Below are 25266 nucleotides of genomic sequence, written 5' to 3'. Positions count from 1 at the left end.
TAAAGCTTCCCGTCAAGGACTCAGTGTTCCAGTTCGATGCAAAGATAGGCAAGGAAGCAAAGAGTTATGAAACATGGCACTGGGGTGTCTGGCTGGCCTGGTTGAGGGATCTTGATCTCAGGGTTGTGAGTTTGAACTCCATGTTGGGTATAGAGAGGACATAAGACTAAAATATTTAACAAATAATAAATGGATGAACAAATAAAGCATGACATCAAAGGTAAGTGCTTGCTTATGTCTCACCTGAGACCTATTCTTTATCGCCCCGCTTGCACTACTTGGCCCAGATGACGTCCTCCACAAGGGACAGTCCCGCCCGAGTGTAAGTGGGCATCTTTCATTGTAAGACCTGTGGTTCCCCTCGGTCTGCAGGGAGAGAAGAGCCGTAAAGGCACAAGTTCGGGGGATCAGCATAAACCTAGGCAATGATCATTCCCGAACCCGGTAGCCAGAGCTCAGCCTCCTTTTAGGACCCGATGTCATAAAGAACCCTCTTTGCTCATTGGTTTGGATGCAGGGTGGAGGCTAAACTAGAATTAGGAAGAACAAAAGAGGAGGAAAACCAGAACCTGAAAGAGAGGAGGACAGATTTCACCATCCGTAGCCTTCACAGGGACCTGGTGTCCTTTCCTAGGAGGGGCCTCCCCTCTGTAGGATGCTTCCTGCCCCTCTGCGCTCCTTGTTGGAACTCAGCAGGCACATCTCCGTGCCTCCAGCACCTCTGCAGTCGTGATTTATAGCGTCTTCCATGTATCCTTTTGGGGACCACAGCGTCATGTATGTAACCATCCAGCTGCTGTTTGACAACATTGGGGGGATTCCGACTTTTGTTGGTTTTGGGGTGTGTGTGTGTCTGTCACATGGAGCTATCACGTGAGCTGTCTGATCCTCTGGGTGCATCACCCAAACGCCGAAATGGTTGGCACAACATCATTTCTGGTGTTGGAGCTGGGCGGCTAGCTGGGCTCTCCTGGCCGACCCGGGGCTGGCTCGTGCAGTGACTTTCTGCTGGAGGGTCAGCTGAGCTGGAAGGCCTGGCTCGGCCACAGGCCACATTCCCATGTCCGGCAGTGGGTCCCGCCGAGCGCCAGCTGCTTCTCTTCTCTCCGATGCCTCTCCAGCAGGGAGCCAGACCTCGGGGCCGCCCTGGGGGGAGCTCCTGAGGATCTGGCTGCCCATGGGAGGGAGTGGGGTGTGGATGGGCTGGGCTTCCTCGGTCCCCTGTGCTGCCTGGCCTTCAGACCTAGCCCCATGCTCACCTAGCCTCTACTCACTAGGGTGAGAAGGGTGCCCTCCACACGCTGGTGTGAGATCCAGCACCACAAGGTGTGCACTGAGTCCGCCTGGTGAGGGTGGCCCAGGGGCGTGAGCTGCAAGTGTGGGACCCAGGAAATTTAACAAAAATCCCTTACACCTGGACAAGCAGAGCAGGACTGACTCCATTTTGTGCTACACCTTCCACCTCCCCTATGACCCCCACATGACCTGCTTATTGCTTAAGGTGCTGCCCCACCCCAGTCAAGCCGCTGGGCACCCCCTAATTGGAAATCGGCTCATAACAATGTAACCCCGCTTTGTGCCCGACAAAACTGCGCGCCGATTCTGACCAAAGTAATAGGTACTTGGCAAGGAAACAAGCTCAAATGGATACTATAGGGTAAGGTGTAATTCAATCGGCCACCTGCGTGTGGACCGACATGACTGTGCAACTTTCTGTGTATCCCATGGGCCACTGGCCCCTCTAAAGCTGCTACGCCTCTTAGTCTCGGGGTCCAAGTCCCTGCTCCGCTGTGTCGGGTGCACTTGGACCCAAGCCCGAGCTTGTAAATAAACCCTCGTGTGTTTGCATTGGTGTCGGCTCCTTGGTGGTTTCTCGGATTTGCAATCTTGGGCACAACACAAGGGCCTGCTGTCCTGACATCCCTTCCAGGGCCACGCTGACCGCCCCGCACGCCCTCTGTGCCCCAGGCACACAGGCATGGGGATGTGGGGAGGGGAGGAAGTGCCCCGGAACCCAGCCAGCCCCCGCCCCCAGGACAGAGGGAGCACAGACCTCCCAAGCCACTTTGCAGACTCTGGTGACCTGAGGCTCCCTGGCTGTCACTCTGTCCCAGCCCCTCCTGGCCCGAGGGGCACAGGCTGAGTCCCAGTAAAGATTGTGGGGTCCTGACCCTGGCTTCTGGCCATCCCTGGAAGGCACGTGGGGATGTCAGCTGTGTGTGCCTGGCGGAGCCCCTGCAGGGGCTGGTTGGGGCTTGGGTGGTGACCCCTCCTCCTCTCTGGGGGTCTCTCCACGCCCCGTGCACAGAGTTCTAGGAGATACAGAAATGGGCTGGCTGTGCATTTTCACACCACAACACGTTATTGACTTTCTACAGCAAACTGGCTGCCCAAACTGCGCGCACCCTGTAGACCCGGGGGTGTGCGCCTCCCCTGGGGAGGGAGACCTTTCTGTCCTTTAGGGGAGGGCAAGAATCACATGGGGTGGGGGGCTGGTGCTGGAGTCCCCCACCTGGGAGCATGTGTGGACTCCGGGTGGGGGCGTGTGTCCTGAGGTTTCAGCCTGAGAGACGGTTCTGAGGACAGCAGAGCTGACCTGGACCTGCAGCTCATGGGCTCCTGCTCTGGGTCCCCGCAGGGCAGCTGGACCCTGGCCTCAGGCCCCCTGGGGCCCCAGCACCTGGAGGAGTCTGCCTCCTGGTGTGGGTGCAGGTGGGACCCACCGGCCTACCCCTGCTCTCCCCACCCTGGGGTGTCCCGGGATCCCCAGGGCTGCCCTAGGTCAGCGACATGGATCTGTGGGGCACGCCCAGGGCCTAGGAGGCCACATCCAGCTGTGAGAGGGCTCGCTCAGCCAGGGGCCTGGCCAGGGCTATGGGGGGCTGGATCCCATTAGTCTTTGTGTTGGGCCTGGGGGGGGGGCTCAAATCACCCCAGCCCCCACAGAGCCCAGGCCAGGCCAGCCCAGGTCCCTCTGGGTTAGGGGCTGGTGTCCTGTGCAGGGTGTGCTGCCCTCCAGGAGGGACAGTGGGAGGAGGCAGGGCACAGTGCGTCCTCTTCTCCACCCACCTGCACCCACCCTGTCGGGGGCTCCCTGCCTCCCCTCCTCCCTGCAACCCCTGGGTACTCTATGGGACACCTGGGCTTCTGATGGGAGCAGGCTGTCCAGAGAACCGTGGGGAGGCTGAGCATGTCCCACAGGGGGCAGCTGCACTGGGTCCTTGCTGGGGGCCGATGGTGTGGGGGTGGATGGTGTGGGGGCAGGGGTATGATGGTGGTGGAGTGTGGGGGATGGTGTGGGGGGATGGTGTTGGGGTATAGTGTGGGTGGGGATTGTGTGGGGGTGTGTGGGTGTGAGGGGGATGGTGTAGGGGGGATGCCATGGGGGATGATGATGTAGGGGGATGGTGTGGGCGTGGGGAATGAGGGGGATGGTGGGGGGGGGCCTGCGGACACAGGGCATCCCCTTTCTCTAAGATGCACACGAAGACGTCTACAGATAAAGGCGACCCCAGTCTGGGGTTTGCTGTGACACCTGCCCCTGGGGCCCCGTGTGGTCAGTGCAGGGCCCTGGCCGGACCGGGGGCATTATCTGGGGGTCATCATACTATGTATGTTTACAAATTGCAAATTGTCTCAAATTAAATGCATAGAATATAGAAATATATAAAGTACCAAGGGTGGGTGTCACCCTGACCCGTCCGACCCTCATCGGATCCATGTGTGTCTGCTCCAGCCACGGCAAAGCCGCCTGGCCCCCAGGTCCCCTTACTGCCCCCCATGGCCCCCACCCCAGCCCCCTGCTTTTCAGGGGGCCGTCACTCTCCCCTTTGGGGTTCAGCTCCCATGGCAACCCCTGGAGGCCCCATCCTAGTGGCCTCTTCATCCCCGAACCCCGGGGGTGGGGTCACGGGGGTCATCCCCAGCACCCTACCATGCAGTGGTGTGTTGTTAGCTGCTGTTGCTACCCCGGGCCTCAGAAGCCCTGTGTTCCCTACCCAGAAGCCTCCAGGCTTCCCCCGGGGCCCCGAAGCCCCCTGGCCCAGCAGCCTCATCCGACCCCGTAGCAGTCCCAAAACCTGATGTGGCTGCGGAACGTCCTGTTGACGTCCAGGTCCACCTGCTGATGTCCCTGGAGGAGACCAGGGCCTCCTCCTTCATTTCCTGCGGGAAAACCGGGGAGGAGGAGCCGGCATCAGGGACACAGACCCTGACCTGTCACCAGCTGCCATCCTGGGCAGGGAGCCCTGGGGCCACCATGGGAGTGTGTCCTGCCAAAACCTCCTTCCTTCCCCTGGGAGGCCGGGGATGGCGGCAGTGCCCACGGTGCCCATGGGACCTGTGTGAGGGCCTGTGCCCAGCTGTTGTGGGCGGGGAGGTGACTGAGGGTCAGCCTGGGTGGGAGGGGACAGGGGGTCAGCCCAGGTGGGGAGGGGTCATGCGGGTGTTGTGCCCAAGATTGCGAATCCAAGAAACCACCGAGGAGCCGACACCGATTCAAACACAGGAGGGTTGATTTACAAACTCGAGCTTGCATCCAAGTACACCCGACACAGCGGAGCAGGGACTTGGACCCCGAGGTGGGTTTTAGCTTAGTTTTAAGGGCTGGTCTCAGGGACCTTTAGAAGGGCTGGAGCAATTCCTCAAGTTCTGTTTACATTTTGATATGGGGCCTTCAAGGGCATTAAGCCCTGTTCTCATTCTAATAGGGGCTTCCTGCCCTTGGCCTGGGCTCTGTTTTTATTCTAATGTGGGGCTTTCTAGGACATTAAGCTGTAAACTTTTGTTTTTTTCCTGTAACTGAAGTAATGGAAATTTCAGCTCTTCTTCGCAGGGGCCTGGGATGGCTGGACATGTGCTAACGCTGAATTTAAAGTGGAATGGCCTCAATTTTCCCGGCCTCCACGCATCCTGTCCCATCCTATCTAGGTCCTTCCCTCTTCCCCGGAGCTCCTAAGAGAGCAATTGCAAATGACCTCTGGTGGGAGCCTGTTTTGGGGGACAGGCCCAGGGATTTGGGATCAGGAAGACCTGGAGCACGGGCGTCCGGGCTGTGCAGTGGGATTCGATGCTGCAGACTCTTCCTAAGGCTTTGTTGACAACTGACCATGTACATAGAAAAGCTCTCCTTTGTCTTTAAAAGATGAAGAGCAAGTCAAAGCGGTTTTTCTCTGCCCATCTGCTCAGATTCCAATGTGAGACATATTTCCTGTTAATAAGGATAATTTACTATCCGTAGTACTATGCTTAAAATATTCTGACACAAGTAATTCAGAGGGATGAGGGCTTCTCATCTCTTTCTTCACAGCTCAGTCACTCATCAGTAAATGCATCTTTTTGGATTTGGAAAGAACTGAGACACATTATTACCAATGGTCCTATTATTATGTGAAGGATTCTTCCCTGAGATTCTTCCCCTGTTTCAACTGACACTGAAGCACTGTGAACTCTTTGGAAGATAAATGTCCAGGAAATAAATGTTATATGCATTGCTAATTTTAAATGCACTTGCAATATGGTGTCTAATATAAAAGAAGTATTTTTATCTGATTTTTGCTATTTATTATCCTTTCCTGCTTTTCAGGTTGAGGAGGCATTATACGTGCTCATAAGTGTTTTTCTTTCCTTCTGATATAAAATTCTTACTTTGTTCTTATCGAAGGAACTCTTTAAGAATAAGGCAAAAATTAATTATACTATTCTTAAAATGTCTTCACACTTGGAGCCTGATTCATTTAAGTCAATTTTCAAAATAAATCTTATTTATTAGAAAAAAAACAAAGATTTATAGGGAAATTGAGAAGAAAGTACAGAGAATTCTCATGCACTCGCACTCAATTTCTCCAATTATTGATATATTATTACGGTACAAATATTAGCTAATGAATCAATATTAAAATATTTGCATTAACCAAAGACCATACTTTATTCAGATTTCCTTAGTTTTTGCTAAGTACCATCCCTCATATCACATTCCATTTGTCCTCATGTTTTCTTAGGTTCCTCTGGATTGTGACAGTCTTTCAGCCTTTCCTTGTTGTTGTTGAACTGGAACACTTTGAGAAGTAGAGTATTTTGTAAAATTTCCCTCAGTTGGGACATGTCTGTTGTTTATCTCATGATTGAACTGTTTTTGTGGATTATATACAGAGATATACTGCCATTTTTATTATATCATATAAAGGATAGATACTATCAACATGATTTATCAGTCTTGGTATCAATCTGATCATCTTGCTGAGGTAGTGTTTGTCAGCTTTCTCCATAGCAAAGTGATTCTTTATTATTTTATTATTATTTTAACTTTTCCATAATATATTTTGTAGAAGGAAGTTACTATGTGTATTCCACACATAAGAGTGGGAAGCTATGCTCATCAACTTGAGGGTGGAATGTCTGCACAAATTGTTTGAAATTCTTCTACATGGGAGATTTCTCTTCCTTCTGGGTTTGTTTGTTTGTTTCTCTTTCAAAGATGTTATTTATTTATTTGAGAGAGAGAGGAGAGAAAAAGCATGAGCGAGAGGGGCAGAGGGAGAGGGAGAAGCAGGTTCCCTGCTGAACAGGGAGCCTGCCTTGGGACCTGGATCATGATCTGAGCCTAAGGCAGAAGCTTAAGTGACTGAGCCACCCAGGTGCCCCTCTTTCTTTCTTTTACAATTTTTAATATTAGTATAGATTCATGGATATTTATTTTACACTTTGGGTTATAATCCAGCACTACTTATTTTGTTGCTTATATTGTCTCCGCTCTGGCCACGGGAGCTCTTTCAGTTGACACCTGTGTCCCTTTAACATATTTCCATCAGTATGGAGTCTTTTGTCTGTTCATAAATTTTTAAAAGACAAACTTTATGTAAATCTCATTTTTGATTGGCACATTGTTTCTGTCCCTGTCCCTATCTTTGCCTCCTTCCCTCTCTCTTCACTGTTTCATTCCTTTATTTATTATGATCTGAAAATAGGAAAGGACATAGGATTTCAAATTTTGCTATTTTAAGGTAAATCAATTCTCCTTGGTGCCTAGCCAGTGGTTCTCAAATGTTAGTGTGCAAAAGAATAACCTGGAGAGCTTGTTAATATGGCCAGCCAACATTTCAATTTTTTTTAAGTTAAAGGATGGGGCAGGTTAGGATTCTGCATGTTAACCGGTACACTCAGAAAATAATAATGGAGTTCTTTGAGGGCTTTGCTTCGAAAAGCAGCGAGCATGAGGGCAGATGGCTGTTCTGATACACATATTTAGTATTTCTAGTGCCTTGGACCCATATACCCACCGCTTGTGATAAAAAGTGATATAGAATTGGGGATTTTCTATCGCCATAGGAAAGAACCCTAAAATACTCAGGATCTATGCTCAGAGTTAGTTTTATATTTTAGCATTTGAGTATATATAAGATCCCACTTCTTTTTGTGCTCAGTATAGAGTGTTTAGGACGCCACAGCAGCATTTTAGGTCTGAGAGGGAACTGAGGGAACTAAGGGATCATCAGCTCTGGTCCTCTCTTCTGAGGCACAGGAAAGAAACTGAGAGTTCTGGAGGATTGGATTGTCCAAGTTCACATGCTTATTGGTGGTGGAGCTAGGTCTGAAAAAGGTCTTCCTAGAGATTGTTCCATCAAGACAGACACCATTGAACATAACTAGTTTAGATAGGCTTTTGTGAAATAGACAATTTTGGGTTACTCTTTCTGCTTTAATACTTTCATATAAAGGTACAACTGTGTGGGACCCAGGAAATTTAACAAAAATCCCCTACCCCTGGACAAGCAGAGCAGGAGAAAAATGAGTGGGAAATATCAGAAAGGGAGACAGAACATAAGAGAAACCGAACTCTGGGAAACAAACTAGGGGTGATGGAAGGGGAGGTTGCCAGGGTGTGCGGGTGAGTGGGTGATGGGCACTGAGGGGGGCACTTGATGGGATGAGCACTGGGTGTTATTTTATATGTTGCAAATTGAACACCAATAAAAAACTTTATTAAAGAAAAAGAAAACTTCAAAGGTAGAAAAAAGAGAAAGAATTAATAAGATTGATAAATCATTCGCCAGCCTTATTAAAAAGAAGAGAGAAAGGACTCAATTTAATAAAATCATTAATGAGAAAGGACAGATCAACAGCAACATCAAAAATACAGACAGTTAAAAACTTAAAATGCCATCTCTGTTGTCACGGGGGCCAGTGAGGTTTCCATGCTCTTATATCAGCCCAGGTGCATCAGATTGCTTTTTTGTGATGTCACCGCCATGCCCCTGCCAATCATACAGGCTCCCTGGTTGGCCTGTTTCAGGGGGACAATCACCATCCAGCTGAGGTGGCCAATGTCAGATGACTTTCTCATTGACCCTCCTGATATCATTGCCTAGAAGCCATGCTTAAACAGAAAAAAGAAGAAGAGGGGGCAAGATGGTGGGTCACTAATATCCCCAAGTCACCTGTCCCCACCCAGTTACCTAGATAACTTTCAAATCACCTAGGAATTTGGCCTGAGATTTATAGAGAGAACAGCTGGAATGCTACATTTAGAGAAGAGTCCACACTTCAATCAAGTACAACTTGTTTTTGGCCACTCTGCACTGAGCAAAATGACTAGAAGGAAAACATCTCCTCAAAAGAAAGAATCAGAAACAGTCCTCTCTCCCACAGTTACAAAATTAGGATTACAAATCAATGTCAGAAAGCCAATTCAGATGCACAGTTATAAAGCTACTGGTGGCTCTCGAAAAAAGCATGAAGGATTCAAGAGACTTCATGACTAGAGAATTTAGATCTAATCAGGGTGATATTAAAAATCAATTAAGTGAGATGCACTCCAAACTAGAGGTCCTAACGATGAGGGTTAACGAGGTAGAAGAACAAGTGAGTGACATATAAGACCTGTTGATGGCAAGGATGGAAACTGAGAAAAAAAGAGAAAAACGACTAAAAGATTGTGAGGATAGCTTAATGGAAATAAATGACAACCTCAGAAGGCAAAATCTGTTTACCTAGAGTTCCCAAGGGTGTTAAAAAGGACAGAGGTCCAGAATATGTATTTGAACAAATCATAGCTGAAAACTTTCCTAATTTGGGGAGCAAAACAGGCTTTCAGATCCAGGAAATAGAGATATCCCCCCAAAAAAATCAATAAAAACGGCTCAACACCTCGACATTTAATAGTGAAAGTTGTAAATTCCACAGATAAAGAGAAGACCATTAAACAGCAAGAGAAAAGAAATCTCTAAATTTTGTAGGGAGAAGATTAGCATGACAGCAGACTCCTCCAAAGAGAACTGGCAGGGCAAAAAGGGCTGGCAGGATATATTCAGGGTCCTAAATGAGAAGTACATGTAGCCTAGAATACTGTATCCAGCAAGGCTTTCATTCAGAATAGAAGGAGAGATAAAGGGCTTCCAAGATAGGCAGAAACTGAAATATGTGACCACGGAGCCAGCTCTGCAAGAAATACTACGGGGATTCTATAATAGAGGAAGTCGAAGGGAATAATCCACAAAAATGGACTGAATAGGTGTTTCTAAGGAAAACATCTCCAAAGAAACAAGAGCTTTAAATGTTACACTGGACCAAATGGATTTCACAGATATTTACCGAACTTTCCATCCAAACACCATTGAATCCACATTCTTTTCAAGTGCACATGGAACTTTCTCCAGATTAGAGAACATACTGGGTCACAAATCAGGTATAATCCGACACCCAATGATTGGGATCATCCCCGGCATAATGGTTTGAAATTAGAACTACATCACAAGAAGAAGTTTGGAAGGATTTCAAATACGTGGAGGATAAGGACCATCCTGCTAAAAGTTGAAGGGCCAACCAGGAAATTAAGGAAGAATTTAAAAATTCATGGAAACTAATGAGAATGAAGATACTACCATTTAAAATCTTTATGATAAAGCAAAAGCAGTCGTCAGGGGGAAATACATCGCAATACGAGCTTGCATTCATGCGTAAACTGGAAAGAACTCTCATACAAAAGAAAAGCTTGCATCTTATGGAGCTGGAGGAAAAAAAATAGCAAATAGATCTTACTCCCAGCAGAAGAAGAAAGTTAATAAAGATTCCGGCAGAAGTCAATGAAATAGAGACCAGAGGAAATGTGGAAGAGATGAATAACGCCAGGAGTTGGTTCTTTGAAAGAATTAATAAAGACACCAAGGCTCCTTCCACAGTTTGGCTTTTGTGGACATTGCATCTATAAACATCAGTGTGGAGGTCTCCCAGCATTACATTGCATCTATCTTTGGGGTCAATCCCCAGCAGTGCAGTTCCTGGGTCAGAGCGCAGATCTATTTATCACTATTTGAGGATCCTCCACACAGTTCTCCAGAGTGGCTGCACCAATTCAATTCCCAACAACAGTGCCGGAGGGTTCCCCTTTCTCCACATCCACTCCAAAATTTGTGGTTTCCTGCTTTGTTAATTTTCTCCATTCTCACTGGTGTGAGACGGTTTCTCATTGTGGTTTTGATTTATATTTCCCTGATGGCAAGTGATGCAGAGCATTTCCTCATGTGCTTGTTGGCCATGTCTATGTTTTCCTCTGTGAGATTTCTGTTCATGTGTTTTTCCCATTTCATGATTGTATTGTTTATTTCTTTAGTGTTGAGTTTAATAAGTCTTTATAAAACTTGGAAACTAGCCTATTATCTGATGACAAATATGCACCATTTGCTCCGATGTGGATGGAACTGGAGGGTAATACACAGAGTGAAATAAGTCAATCAGAGAAGTACAAACATTCTATGGTCTCATTCATTTGGGAAATATAAAAAATAGTGAAAGGGAATAAAGGAGAAAGGAGAAAAAATGAGCATGAAATATCCGAAAGGGAGACAGAACATGAGTCCGAACTCTGGGAAACAAACTAGGGGTGATGGAAGGGGAGGTTGCCGGCGTGTGACAGTGACTGGGTGATGGTACTGAGGGGGGTACTTGATGGGATGAGCACTGGGTGTTATTCTATATGTTGGCAAATTGAACACCAATAAAAAAATTCATTTTAAAAAAAGAAAACTTCAAAGGTAAAAAAAGAGAAAGAATTAATAAGATTGATAAATCATTCGCCAGCCTTATTAAAAATAAGAGAGAAAGGACTCAATTTAATAAAATCATTAATGAGAAAGGACAGATCAACAGCAACATGAAAAAATACAGACGGTTAAAAACTTATTAGGAGCAGCTATATGCCAATAAATTAGGCAATCTAGAAGAAATGGACACATTTCTGGAAAACCACAAATTACCAAAACTGGGACAAGAAGAAATAGAACACCTGAACAGGCTGATAACCGGGGAGGAAATTCAAGCAGTTCTCAAAACCTCCGAAGGCACAAAAGTCCAGGGCCAGATGGCTTCCCAGGGGAATTCTATCAAACGTTTCAAGAAGAAACCATACCTATTCTCCTAAAGCTGTTCCAAAAGATAAAGAGATGGAGCACTTCCAAATACTTTCAATGAGGCCAACATCACTTTAATTCCAAAACCAGACAGAGAACCCACCAAAAAGGAGAATTACAGACCAATATCCCTGATGAACACGGATGCAAAAATTCTCAACAAGATACTAGCCAGGAGGATCCAACGGTGCATTAAGAAGATTATTCACCATGACAAATTGGGATTTATCCCCGGGAAGCAAGGCTGGTTCAATACTTGTAAAACAGTCAATGTGATTCATCATATCATTAAGAGAAAAAATGAGAACCATAGGATCCTCTCAATAGATGCAGAGAAAGCATTTGACAAAATACAACATCCATTCCTGATCAAAACTCTTGAGAGTGTAGGTATAGAGGGAACATTCCTCAACATCTCAAAAGCCATCTATGAAAAGCCTGCATTAAATATCATTCTCAATGGGGAAACACTGGGAGCCTTTCCCCTAATATCAGGAACAAGACAGGGATGACCACTCTCACCACTGCTATGCAACAGAGTACTGGAAGTCCTAGCCTCAGCAATCAGGCAACAAAAAGAAATAAAGGGCATTTAAATAGGCAAAGAAGAAGTCAAACTCTCCCTCTTGGCAGATGACATCATACTGTACCTAGAAAACCCAAGACACTCCACCCCAAGATTGGAAGAACTCATACAGCCATTTGGCAGTGTGGCAGGATACAAACTCAAAGCCCAGAAGTCAGTGGCATTTCTATACACTAACAGTGAGACTGAAGAAAGAGAAATTAAGGAGTCAATCCCATTTACAGTTGCACCCAAAAGCATCAGATAGATAGGAATAAACCTAACCAAAGAGGTAAAGGATCTATACTCTTAAAACTACAGGACACTTCTGAAAGAATTTGAGGAAAACACCAAGAGATGGAAAAACATTCCATGCTCATGGATTGGAAGAATTAATATTGTGAAAATGTCAATGCTATCCAGGGCAATTAACACATTTAATGCAATCCCTATCAAAATACCATGGACTTTCTTCGGAGAGTTGGCACAAATCATCTTACGATTTTTGTGGAATCAGAAAGGACCCCGAATAGCCAGGGGAATATTAAAAAAGAAAACCAGAGCCTGGGGCATCACAATACCAGATGTCACGTTGTACTACACAGCTGTTGTCATCAAGACAGTGTGGTACTGGCACAAAAGGAGACACATAGATCAATGGAGCGGAATAGAGAATGCAGAAATAGACCCTCAAGTCTATGGTCAACTAATATTTGACTAAGCAGTAAAGACTATCCACTGGAAAAAGACCATGTCTTCAAAAATATTGCTGGGAAAACTGGACATCCACATGCAGAAGAAGGAAACTAGACCATTGTCTTACACCATGCCCAAAGATAAACTCAAAATGGATGAAAGATCTAAATGTGAGATGAGAATCCATCACAATCCTAGAGTAGAACACAGGCAACACCCTTTTTGAACTTTGCCACAGCAACTTCTTGCAAGATACATCTAGAAAGGCAAGGGTAACAAAAGCAAAAATGAACTATTGGGACTTCATCAAGATAAAAAGCTCCTGGACACCAAAAGAAACTGTCAACAAAACTAAAATACAACCTACAGAACGGGAGAAGATATTTGCAAGTGACCTATGAGATAAAGTTTTAGTATCCAAGATCTCTACAGAACCTAGTATACTCCACAGCGAAGAAACGAACAGTCCAATCATGAAATGAGCAAAAGCCATGAACAGAAAATTCACAGAGGAATACATAGACACAGCCACAAGCACATGAGAAAATGCTCTGCATCACTGTCCATCAAGGATATACACATCAAAAGCACAATGAGATGCCACCTCAGCCCAGTGAGAATGGTGAAGATTAAGAAGGAAGGAAACAACAAATGTTGGACACGATGTGGAGAAAAGGGTAACCCTTGCACTGTTGGTGGGAATGTGAACTGGTGCAGCCACTCTGAAAAACTGTGTGGAGGTTTGTCAAAGGAAGGTAAAAATAGAACTGCTCTATGACGCATCAATTGTACTGCTGGGGATTTACCCCAAAGATACAGATGGACTGAAACACCGGAACACCTGCAACCCAATGTTTATAGCAGCAATGTCCACAGTTGCCAAACTGTGGAAGGAGCCTCAGTGTCCATCGAAGGATGAATGGATAAAGAGGTTGTGGTCTATGTACACAAGGAATATTACTCAGCCTTTAGAAACGACGAATACCCATCATTTGCTTCGACGTGAATAGAACCGGAGGGTATTATGCTGAGTGAAATAAGTCAATCGGAGAAGGACAAAACTTATATGGTCTCATTCATTTGGGGAATATAAAAGATAGTGAAAGGAAAGAAAGGGGAAAGGAGAAAAATGAGCGGGCAATATCAGAAAGGGAGACAGAACATGAGAGACTACTTACTTTGGGAAATGAATTAGGGGTGGTAGAAACGGAGGTGGGCGGGAAGTGGGGGGAATGGGAGACGGGCTCTGACGGCAGCACTTGCTGGGATGAGCACTGGGGGTTACTCGATATGTTGGCAAATTGAACACCAATAAAAAATAAATTCAAGAAATGAAGCTGCAGCTGTAGTGCCAGCTCGGTGGCAATTCCTTGCAGGCTAGGACAAGGTTCAGAAGACGGCTCTAAAAAAAACAAACAAAAAAAAGAAGACGGCTCTATATGTTCCAAATCAGCTTCTAATATATGATGCTGTTTCTCCCATAGCTCACATTCACAGGTGCAGGAATCAAGGATTGGAACACAGAGGGGTACTGCTCACTATATCCCTTCAAGGTCTACTTGCAAAGTGTTTAATTTGTGTTCCCACGATTTTAAATTCCGCTGGCTGAGAGGTCTCATTTTCAAAGAGAGGCACAAAAACAATCGTTCTGAGCTGGAAATTGAAACTGGTGCCTGGACACTTTGAGCTCTTTATGCTTCTGAGTCAATAGGCAAGGAAGGAAGTTACCACCTGGCTGGGTGATTAATCTCAAATACCTCGGAGAAATCAGTTGTAATCCACAATGGAGGTTAGGAAGAGCATGTGTGAAAATCATAGGATCACTTAAGACATCTTTTATTATTAATTTCATATTTTCATTTCCTTCCATGTATTTTTAATTTACACTTTAATTTCCCTGTTCACCCATTCATTATGAGCAGGAGGATATTCTTTATCGCCCATGTAATTCTGAGTTTTCCAAATTTTTTCTTGTGGTTGAACTTAAGTTTCATGGCATTGTGGTTAGAAACTATGCATGGTATAGTCTTCATCTTTTTGTACTTGTTAAGATCTGATTTGTGACCTGGTATGTGATCTATTCTGGAGAATGTTTCGTATGCACACAAAAAGATTGCACTCTGGGTAATGACAGGTTTCTGAGGGCTCAGTTCCTTCTCCATCTTGCGCTGCTGGTAATCCTTCTTCATGGTGACCTGCTTGATGGCATTTTTTTTTAGTATTTGACATTGAGATATTTATTTTGTGAAACAATGCGATTGTAAATCCCCACATACTATTTAAGTGCAATAGGGTAGTCATGTGTAATCTCTTTACACAGTAGTGCATCTAGTCCTTTGCCTTTAGTAATTGCACAAGAATTATAGACCAGTGAACAAGATGTGTGGACTGACAGGCAAATTGGCATACACATTGAGAAATTAGAAAACAGTCCACCAACTGGAATGATCAAATAATTTAAGTCAAATGTTTTAATGGTGCAATTAAAGTAATCAAGGGTTCAAATATACTTTTTCAATATATTAGTTTCTTTAAAGTCATGTTGGCATGACTTGTGAGACAACAGGCAGACAGCATTCCCCTTTCAAGGGCCTTGTGTACTTACATCAAGTTTAACACTGTCAGGTTTATTCCTAGGTATCTTATGCTTTTCGGTGCAATTGTAAATGGGATTGACTCCTTAATTTCTCTTTCTTCAGTCTCGTTGTTAGAAATGCCATTGATTTCTGGGCATTGATTTTGTATCCTGCCACGCTACCAAATTGCTGTATGAGTTCTAGCAATCTTGGGGTGAGGCTTTTGGGTTTTCTATGTAGAGTATCATGTCATCGGCAAAGAGGGAGTTTTGACTTCTTCTTTGCCAATTTGAATGTCTTTTTGTTGTCTGATTGCTAAGATACCTAGGAATAAACCTAACCAAAGAGGTAAAGGATCTATACCCTAAAAGCTATAGAACACTTCTGAAAGAAATTGAGGAAGACACAAAGAGATGGAAAAATATTCCATGCTCATGGATTGGCAGAATTAATATTGTGAAAATGTCAATGTTACCCAGGGCAATTTACACGTTTAATGCAATCCCTATCAAAATACCATGGACTTTCTTCAGAGAGTTAGAACAAATTATTTTAAGGTTTGTGTGGAATCAGAAAAGACCCCGAATAGCCAGGGGAATTTTAAAAAAGAAAACCATGTCTGGAGGCATCCCAATGCCAGATTTCAGGTTGTACTCCAAAGCTGTGGTCATCAAGACAGTGTGGTACTGGCACAAAAACAGACACATAGATCAATGGAACAAAATAGAGAACCCAGAAGTGGACCCTGAACTTTATGGTCAACTAATATTCGATAAAGGAGGAAAGACTATCCACTGGAAAAAAAGACAGTCTCTTCAATAAATAGTGCTGGGAAAATTGGACATCCACATGCAGAAGAATGAAACCACTCTCTTTCACCATACACCAAGATAAACTCAAAATGAATGGAAGATCTAAATGTGAGACAAGATTCCATCAAAATCCTAGAGGAGAACACAGGAAACACCCTTTTTGAACTCGGCCATAGTAACTTCTTGCAAGATACATCCACGAAGGTAAAAGAAACAAAAGCAAAAATGAACTATTGGACTTCATCCAGATAAGAAGCTTTTGCACAGCAAAGGATACAGTCAACAAAACTCAAAGACAACCTACAGAATGGGAGAAGATATTTGCAAATGACCGATCAGATAAAGGGCTAGTTTCCAAGATGTATAAAGAACTGATTAAACTCAACACCAAAGAAACAAACAATCCAATCATGAAATGGGCAAAAGACATGAAGAGAAATCTCACAGAGGAAGACATGGACATGGCCAACACGCACATGAGAAAATGCTCTGCATCACTTGCCATCAGGGAAATACAAATCAAAACCACAATGAGATACCACCTCACACCAGTGAGAATGGGGAAAATTAACAAGGCAGGTAACAACAAATGTTGGAGAGGATGCAGAGAAAAGGGAACCCTCTTACACTGTTGGTGGGAATGTGAACTGGTGCAGCCACTCGGAAAACTGTGTGGAGGTTCCTCAAAGAGTTAGAAATAGACCTGCCCTACGACCCAGCAATTGCACTGTTGAGGATTTACCCCAAAGATTCAGATGCAGTGAAACGCCGGGACACCTGCACTCCGATGTTTCTAGCAGCAATGTCCACAATAGCCAAACTGTGGAAGGAGCCTCGGTGTCCATCGAAAGATGAATGGAGGGATCCCTGGGTGGCGCAGCGGTTTGGCGCCTGCCTTTGGCCCAGGGCGCGATCCTGGAGACCCGGGATCAAATCCCACGTCGGGCTCCCGGTGCATGGAGCCTGCTTCTCCCTCTGCCTGTGTCTCTGCTCTCTCTCTCTCTCTCTCTCTCTCTCTCTCTGTGACTATCATAAGTAAATTAAAAAAAAAAAAAAAAAAGAAAGATGAATGGATAAAGATGATGTGGTTTATGTATACAATGGAATATTCCTCAGCCATTAGAAACGACAAATACCCACCATTTGCTTCAACATGGATGGAACTGGATGGAGGGTATTACGCTGAGTGAAGTAAGTCAATCGGAGAAGGACAAACAGTGTATGTTCTCATTCATTTGGGGAATATAAATGATAGTGAAAGGGAATATAAGGGAAGGGATAAGAAATGTGTGGGAAATATCAGAAAGGGAGACAGAACATAAAGACTCCTAACTCTGGGAAATGAACTAGGGGTGGTAGAAGGGGATGAGGGCAAGGGGTGGGGGTGAATGGGTGATGGGCACTTAGGGGGGCACTTGACGGGATGAGCACTGGGTGTTATTCTGTATGTTGGTAAATTGAACACTAATAAAAAATTAATTTATTAAAAAAATCAGGGATCACTTAAGACATCTTTTAATATTACCTTCATGTTTTCATTCTCATTTTCTTCCATGTATTTTTAAGTTTATACTTTAATTTCCTCTTTAACCCAGGCATTAATAGCAGGAGGATATTCTTTAACCCTCCTGCATTTGTGGTATTTCCAAATTTTTTCTTGTGGTTGACCTTAAAATTCATATTATTGTGGTTGGAAAATATGCATGGTATAATCTTCATCTTTCTGTACTTGTTAAGGGCTGATTTGTGACGGGGTATGTGGTCTATTCTGGAGCATGTTTGATATGCTCTCAGAAAGACTGTGTATCCTGCTCTTTTAGGAAGAAATGTTTTGAATATATTTGTTAAGTTCAAAAAAAAAAAAAAGAAATGAAATGAAACCGCAAAAACCCTCCATTTCCTTCAATGTGGATGGAACTGGAGGGTATTATGCTGAGGGAAAAAAGTCAAACGGAGAAAGGCAATCATTATATGGTCTCATTCTTTTGGAGAATATAAAAAATAGAGAAAAGGAATAAAGGAAAAAGGAATAAAGGAATAAAGGAGAAAAAAGAAAATGAGTGGAAATATCAATTGAAGATGACAGAATATGAGAGATGCCTAACTCTGGGAAAGGATCAAGGTGTAGTGGAATGGGAGGTACTTTGGGGGTTGCAGTGACTGGATGACGGGCGCTGAGGGGGGCACTTGATGGGATGAGCTCTGGGTGATATGCTATATGTTTGCTATGTGTAGGGATTTACACATCAAAACCACAATGAGATACCTCTTCACCCCAGTGAGAATGGTGAAAATTAACAAGACAGGAAGCAAATGTTGCAGAGGATGTGGAGAAAGGGGAACCCTTTTGCACTGTTGGACGGAATGTGAACTGGTGCAGCCACTCTGGAAAACTGTGTGGAGGTTTGTCAAAGAATGTTAAAAATGAAACTGCCCCGTGATCCACCAATTGCACTGCTGGGGATTTTTAAATTTTCTATTGGTGTTCAATTTGCCAACATATAAAATAACACCCAGTGTTCATCCCATCAAGTGCCCCCCTCAGTGCCCCTCACCCTGTCACCACCACTCCTCCCCAGCCCACCTCACCATCCCCCACCCCCAGTCGTTTCCCAGAGTTAAGAGTCACTAACATTCTGTATCCCTTTCTGATATTTCCCACTCATTTCTTCTGTTTTCCCCTTTATTCCCTTTCACTATTTTCTCTATTTCCCAAATGAAGGAGACCATATAATGTCTGTCCTTCTCTGATTGCCTTATTCACTCGGCATAAAACCCTCCAGTTCCATCCACATCGAAGGAAATGGTGGGCATTTGTCATTTCTAATGGCTGAGTAGTATTCCATTGGATACATAAACCACATCATCTTTATCCATTCATCTCTCGATGGACACCGAGACTCCTTCCACAGCTTAGCTATTGTGGACATTGCTACCATAAACATCGGGGTGCAGGTGTCCTGGCATTTCATTGCATCTGTATCTTTGGAGTAAATCACCAGCAGTGCAATTGCTGGGTCGTAGGGCAGATCTCTTTTTAATTCTTTGAGGAACCTCCACATAGTTTTCCAGAGTGGCTGCACCAGTTCACATTCCCATGAACAGTGCAGGAGGGTTTCCCCTTCTCCACAAAATCTCCAACATTTGTGGCTTCCTGCCTTGTTAATTTTCCCCATTCTCACTTGTGGGAGGTGGTACCTCATTGTGATTTTGATTTGTATTTCCCTCATGGACAGTGATGCGGAGCATTTTCTCATGTGCTTGTTGGCCATGTCTATGTCTTCCTCTGTGAGATTTCTGTTCATGTCCTTTGCCCATTTCCTGTTTGGCTTGTTTGTTTCTTTGCTGTTGAGTTTAATAAGTTCTTTATAAATCTTGGAAACTAGCCCTTTATCTGATACGTCATTTGCAAATGTCTTCTCCCATCCTGTTGACTGTATCTTTTGTTGCATAAAGCTTCTTATATTGACAAAGTCCCAATAGATCATTTTTGCTCTTGTTTCTCTTGGCTTCATGGATGTATCTTGCAAGAAGTTACTGTGGCCAAGTTCAAAAAGGGAGTTGCCTGAATTCTCCTCTAGAATATTGATGGACTCTTGTCTCACATTTAGATCTTTCATCCATTTTGAGTTTATCTTGGTGTATGGTGAAAGAGAGTGGTCTAGTTTCATTCTTCTGCATGTGGATGTCCAATTTTCCCTGCACCATTTATTGAAGAGACTGTTTTTTCCAGTGGATAGTTTTTCCTCCTTTTTCGAAAATTAGTTGACCGTATAGTTGAGGGTCCACTTCTGGATTCTCTATTCTGTTCCATTGATCTATGTGTCTGTTTTTGTGCCAGTACCACACTCTCTTGATAACTACAGCTTTCTAGTACAGCCTGAAATCTGGAATTGTGATGCCCCCAGCTCTGGTTTTGTTTTTCAATATTAACCTGGCTATTTGGGGTCTTTGCTGTTTCCACACAAATATTAAAATAATTAGTTGCAAGTCTCTGAAGCAAGTCCATGGTATTTTGATAGGGATCCAGTGTCTGGGTGACTCACATGCCCGGGGGCACTAGAGTTAAGAGGGTTACCAGTCTGAGGGATCCTGGTAGGTGCTCTGTTCTGGGTACTGAATTTCTCCATGTTCTGCTGTGTTCGAGGGTTTCTGGTGTATGGGCGCCTGGTCAGCCAGGGATCTTGAGCATCCATTTGTCCACTACTGACCTGGGGCAGGCAGCTCGTGGTCTGAGGTCCCATGTTCCATAAACCCCACCGTGTCCAGTGATGTGGTGACTCCTTCTCCAAGGACTTACTTGTTTCATACAATGCCTTCTCTGCCGGGTGCCTGGAGGCACTGCAGACACTGTACACATGGGGGTGGAGTGGAAGTTTAGGGCATTCATGTGCCCTGTGCTGAGCTGAGTTGGAGAGCTCCAGAGAAGCAGTGAGTGCCTGGTTCCCTCAGGATGGGAACTCACAGCTTTCCTGTGTTGAGCCCCAGGTTGACCCCAGAGGTGTCGGAGAGGCAGTTCCCCTCTGCCTGAGTATCCATGGTACCGATTCCCGGTGTGCTGATCCCACAGTCCACATGAGAATATGTCCGTGAGCAGCCAGGCCAACCTCTCAGTGGGAAAAGGGAGCAGGAGTCTCCTGCTGTGGTTCGTGGACTCTCAGGAACACAGAGGGGGATGAATGGATGTGCAAACATGCAGGTGGAGCCCAAAGTCTTGGCGAGAGGTCAGGGGCAGGAGGGTGGTCCGGGGGCTTGCCATGGGCATGGGCAGAAAACAGGGCAGACAACCTGAGGGAGAGGAAGGAGATCTGTGGCTGAAGTGCCATCTCTGTCATAACGGGGACCTGCGCGGTTGTCATGCTTTTATATCAGCCCAGGTGCATCAGAATGCCTTTCTGTGATGTCACCGCCACGCCCCCGGCCAATCACGCATGCTCTCAGAGGGGCCTGATTCAGGTGGCCAATCACCATGCAGCTCAGGAGGCCAATGTCAGATGACTTTCTCATTGACCCTCCAGATGCCGTTGCCTAGAAACAATTGACCCTCCAGATGCCGTTGCCTAGAAACAATTTTAAACGGAAAACAGAGTAGGAGGCTGCAAGATGGCAGAAGAGTAGGGTCCCAAGTCACCTGTCCCCACCAAATTATCTAAATAACTTTCAAATCATCCTGAAAACCTACTAATTCCGCCTGAGATTTAAAGAGAGAACAGCTGGAATGTTAATGTGAGAAGAGTTCACGCTTTGATCACGGTAGGAAGAGAGGGCAAGGGAAGAAATAAAGAAACAAAAGGCATCCAAGTGGGAGGAGCCCCGAGAGGACCCGGGCTAAGGCCATGGCCAGTGTCCCCAGGACAGTAAAGCCCCATCCTGGAGAAGCAGGGGTTTCACCAATCTTCCCGAGAGTTGGAGCAGGATCCCAGGAGGGGTGAGGATGCCCTCAGCCTCCCTGGGACACTAACAGAGCCCCAGAGCCCCAGGTAGAGCGGGCCACACACCGTGGCAGAGCTCCCGAAAGGACTGCGGCGTGCATCCGGCTGGGGCCCCGAGCAGCTTGGAAATGGCTCTGGCAGAGGCCCCGCTCAGGGGGCTGCATGGCCATGGGAACTGCTCAGAATGCACTGGGGAGAGTCTCCACATGGAGGGGGCTGGGAAGCCTGGAGCACGATTCCAACAGCTCAGGCCTGGGAGCACAGTGTACTGGGGACACAGCCCAAGATCCGGCGCCTCCCCCAGGACAGGCAGAAGCCAGGAAGGCGCAGGACAGCATGGACACTCTTGCAGCTGGGTGGCCCCGAGCTGTGCAGATCAGCGGCTCCTGCCCCCAGAGCATCCAGGCTTCTGCAGACTGAGAGCTCCATAGCTTACTATGTGGGGGCTTACTCCAGGGATCTAGAGCTGGCCGCCTCTACAGTTATTGTTCCTCCTGGGACCTCAAAGGATAAACAACCCCCATTGAGCCTCACAGTGGCCTGGACGGATAAAGAGGTTAAACATCTTTCACTGAGCCCTGCACCAGGGAGGGGGCTGAGCAGCTCCCCCAAGTGCTAAAACAGGAAAATCAGCACAACAGGCCTCTCCCACAGAAGACCAGTTAGACGGACAGGGGAAAAACAAATTATTGACCAAGAAACACTAGAAAGTTCCAGGGGAAGCCCAGGGATTTACAGCATAGAAAATGAGAGTATGCTCTCCCTTGTTTTTTGTCTTTTGATTTTGATTTGCTTAAACCCCCCCTTTTTTTCTTTTATTCTATTCTCTGTTTTCATTCTTTTCTGTTTTTCTTTATATTCTTTATTTTTCTTTCTTTTTTTCTTCTTTCTCCTCTCTTTTTCTCATTTTCCCAATACAACTTGTTTCTGGCCAATTTGCACTGAGTACAATGACTAGAAGGAAAAACTCACCTCAAATAAGAATCAGAAACAGCTCTCTCTCCCAGAGTTACAAAATTTGAATTACAATTCAATGTCATAAAGCCAATTCAAAAGCACAATTATGAAACTACTGGTGGCTCTTGAAAAAGCGAGAAGGATTCCAGAGACTTCATGATTACAAAATTTAGATCTAATTAGGCCGAAATTAAAAATCAATTAAACGAGTGAGTGACATAGAAGACAAGTTGATGGCAAGGAGGGAAACTGAGGAAAAAAGAGAAAATGACTAAAAGATAATGAGGATAGATTAAGGGAAAAAATAACAGCCTCAGAAAATAAATCTACGTTTATCTGGTGTTACCGAGGGTACCAAAAGGGACAGAGGTCTAGAATAGGTATTTGAACAAATCATAGCTGAAAACTACCCTAAACTGGGGAGTGAAACAGGCATTCAGATCCAGGAAATAGATAGTTCCCACCCAAATATCAATAAAAACTCCTCTAAAAAAAAAAAAAAAACTCCTCTACACCTGGACATTTAAAAGCGAAACTTGAAAATTTGAAAGATAAAGGGAATTTCCTTAAAGTAGCAAGAGACAAGTAATCTCTAAATTTTACGGGTAGAAGTATTAGCATAACAGGAGAGCCCTCCACAGTGCCCAGGAAGGCCAGAAAAGGATGGCAGGATATATTCAGGGTCCTAAATGAGAGGAATATGCAGCCAAGAATACTGTATCCAGCAAGGCTCTCATTCAGAATAGAAGAAGAGATAAAGAGCTTCCAAGATAGGCAGAAACTGAAAATATATGTGACCACGAAGCCAGCTTTGCAAGATATACTAATGGGGATTCTGTAATAGAGTAAATTCAAGGGAACAATCCACAAAAACAGGGACTGAAGAGGTATCATGATGACACGAAATACAGATCTTTCAATGGTACCTCTGGACGTGAATGGGCTTAATGACCCCATTAAAGGCACAGCTGCGGTTTCAGACTGGATAAAAATGCAAAACCCATCTATTTGCTGTCTACAAGAGACTCATTTTAGACATAAGGACCCCTACAGCCTGAAAATAAAAGGTTGAAGAATAACAAGCCCTTCCAATGTTCCTCAAAAGAAAGTAGGGGTAGCCTTTCTTAGATCAGATAAACTACATTTCTTCACAAAGACTGTAGTAAGTGATGAATAAGGACACTATATCATCTTTTTTTATTTTTTTTATGATAGTCACACAGAGAGAGAGAGAGAGGCAGAGACACAGGCAGAGGGAGAAGCAGGCTCCATGCACTGGGAGCTCCATATGGGATTCGATCCTGGGTCTCCAGGATCGCGCCCTGGGCCAAAGGCAGGCGCCAAACTGCTGCGCCATCCAGGGATCCCACACTATATCATTCTTAAAGGACCTATCGAACCAGAGGACCTAACAATCATCAATATTTATGTCCCGAAAGTGGGAGCTGCCAAGTATATCTATCAATTAATAACCAAAGTTAAAACATACTTAGAAAATAATACACTTCTACGTGGTGACTTGAATGTAGAGCTTCCTGCAATCAACAGGTTTTCAAACACGTGGAGCTTAAGGACCATTCCGCTAAAAGATGAAAGGATCAAGGAAATTAGAGAAGAATTAAGAAGATTCATGGAAACTAATGAGAATGCAGATACAACCATTGGAAATCTTTGGGAAACAGCAAAAGCAGTCCTGAGGGGAAATACATCACAATAAGAGCATCCATCCAAAAACTGGAAAGAACTCAAATACAAAAGGTAACCTTACACATAAAGGAGCTGGAGGAAAAAACAACAAGTAGATCCTAAACACAGCTGAGGAAGAGAGCTAATAAAGATTCGGGCAAAGCTCAATGAATTACAAACCAGAGGAAAAGTGGAACAGATGAACAAAGCCAGGAGTTGGTTCTTTGAAAGAATTAATAATATAGATAAACCATTAGCCAGCCTTCTTAAAAAGAAGAGAGAGAAGACTCAAATTAATAAAATCATGAATGAGAAAGGAGAGATCACTACCAACACCAAGGAAATACAAACAATTTTAAAAACATATTACGAACAGCTATACACCAATAAATTAGGCAATCTAGAAGAAAATGACACATTTCTGGAAAGCCACAAACTACCAAAACTGGAACAGGAAGAAATAGTAAACCTGAACAGGCCAATAACCAGGGAGGAAATTGAAGCAGTCATCAAAAACCTCCCAAGACACAAAAGGCCAGATGGCTTCCCAGGGGAATTCTATCAACCGTTTCAAGAAGAAACCATACCTATCCTACTAAAGCTGTTTGGAAAGATAGAAAGAGATGGAGTACTTCCAAATTCGTTCTATGAGGCCAGCATCACCTTAATTCCAAAACCAGACAACGACCCCACCAAAAAGGAGAATTATAGACCAATATCCCTGATGAACATGGATGCAAAAATTCTCAACAAGATACTAGCCAATAGGATCCAACAATCCATTAAGAAAACTATTCACCATGCCCAAGTAGGATTTATTCCCAGGACACAAGGCTGGTTCAACACTCGTAAAACAATCAATGTGATTCATCATATCAGCAAGGGAAAAACCAAGAACCATATTACCCCCTCATTAGATGCAGAGAAAGCATTTGACAAAATACAGCATCCATTCCTGATCAAAACTCTTCAGAGTGTAGGGATAAGGGGAACATTCCTCAACATTTTAAAAGCCATCTACGAAAAACCCACAGCAAATATCATTCTCAATGGGGAAGCACTGGGAGCCTTTCCCCTAAGATCAGGAACAAGACAGGGATGTCCACTCTCACCACTGCTATTCAACATAGTACTGGAAGT

The 25266-nt window shown here is 44.7% G+C and overlaps 1 long non-coding RNA gene across 1 annotated transcript in view; it reads right to left on the bottom strand.

Moving 5' to 3' along the window:
- Positions 1 to 6591: 6591 nt before the first annotated feature.
- Positions 6592 to 25266, bottom strand: part of LOC144295631 (uncharacterized) — a 79026-nt gene continuing 60351 nt past the window's right edge. Inside the window, exon 3 of the long non-coding RNA XR_013362707.1 lies at positions 6592 to 8374. This is a non-coding gene — a long non-coding RNA (uncharacterized LOC144295631). The remainder of the gene's footprint in view (positions 8375 to 25266) is intronic.

This window comes from Canis aureus, chromosome 24 (assembly GCF_053574225.1).
Source record: "Canis aureus isolate CA01 chromosome 24, VMU_Caureus_v.1.0, whole genome shotgun sequence".
Taxonomy (NCBI): domain Eukaryota; kingdom Metazoa; phylum Chordata; class Mammalia; order Carnivora; family Canidae; genus Canis; species Canis aureus.
This window is presented reverse-complemented; position numbering and strand designations above follow the sequence as displayed.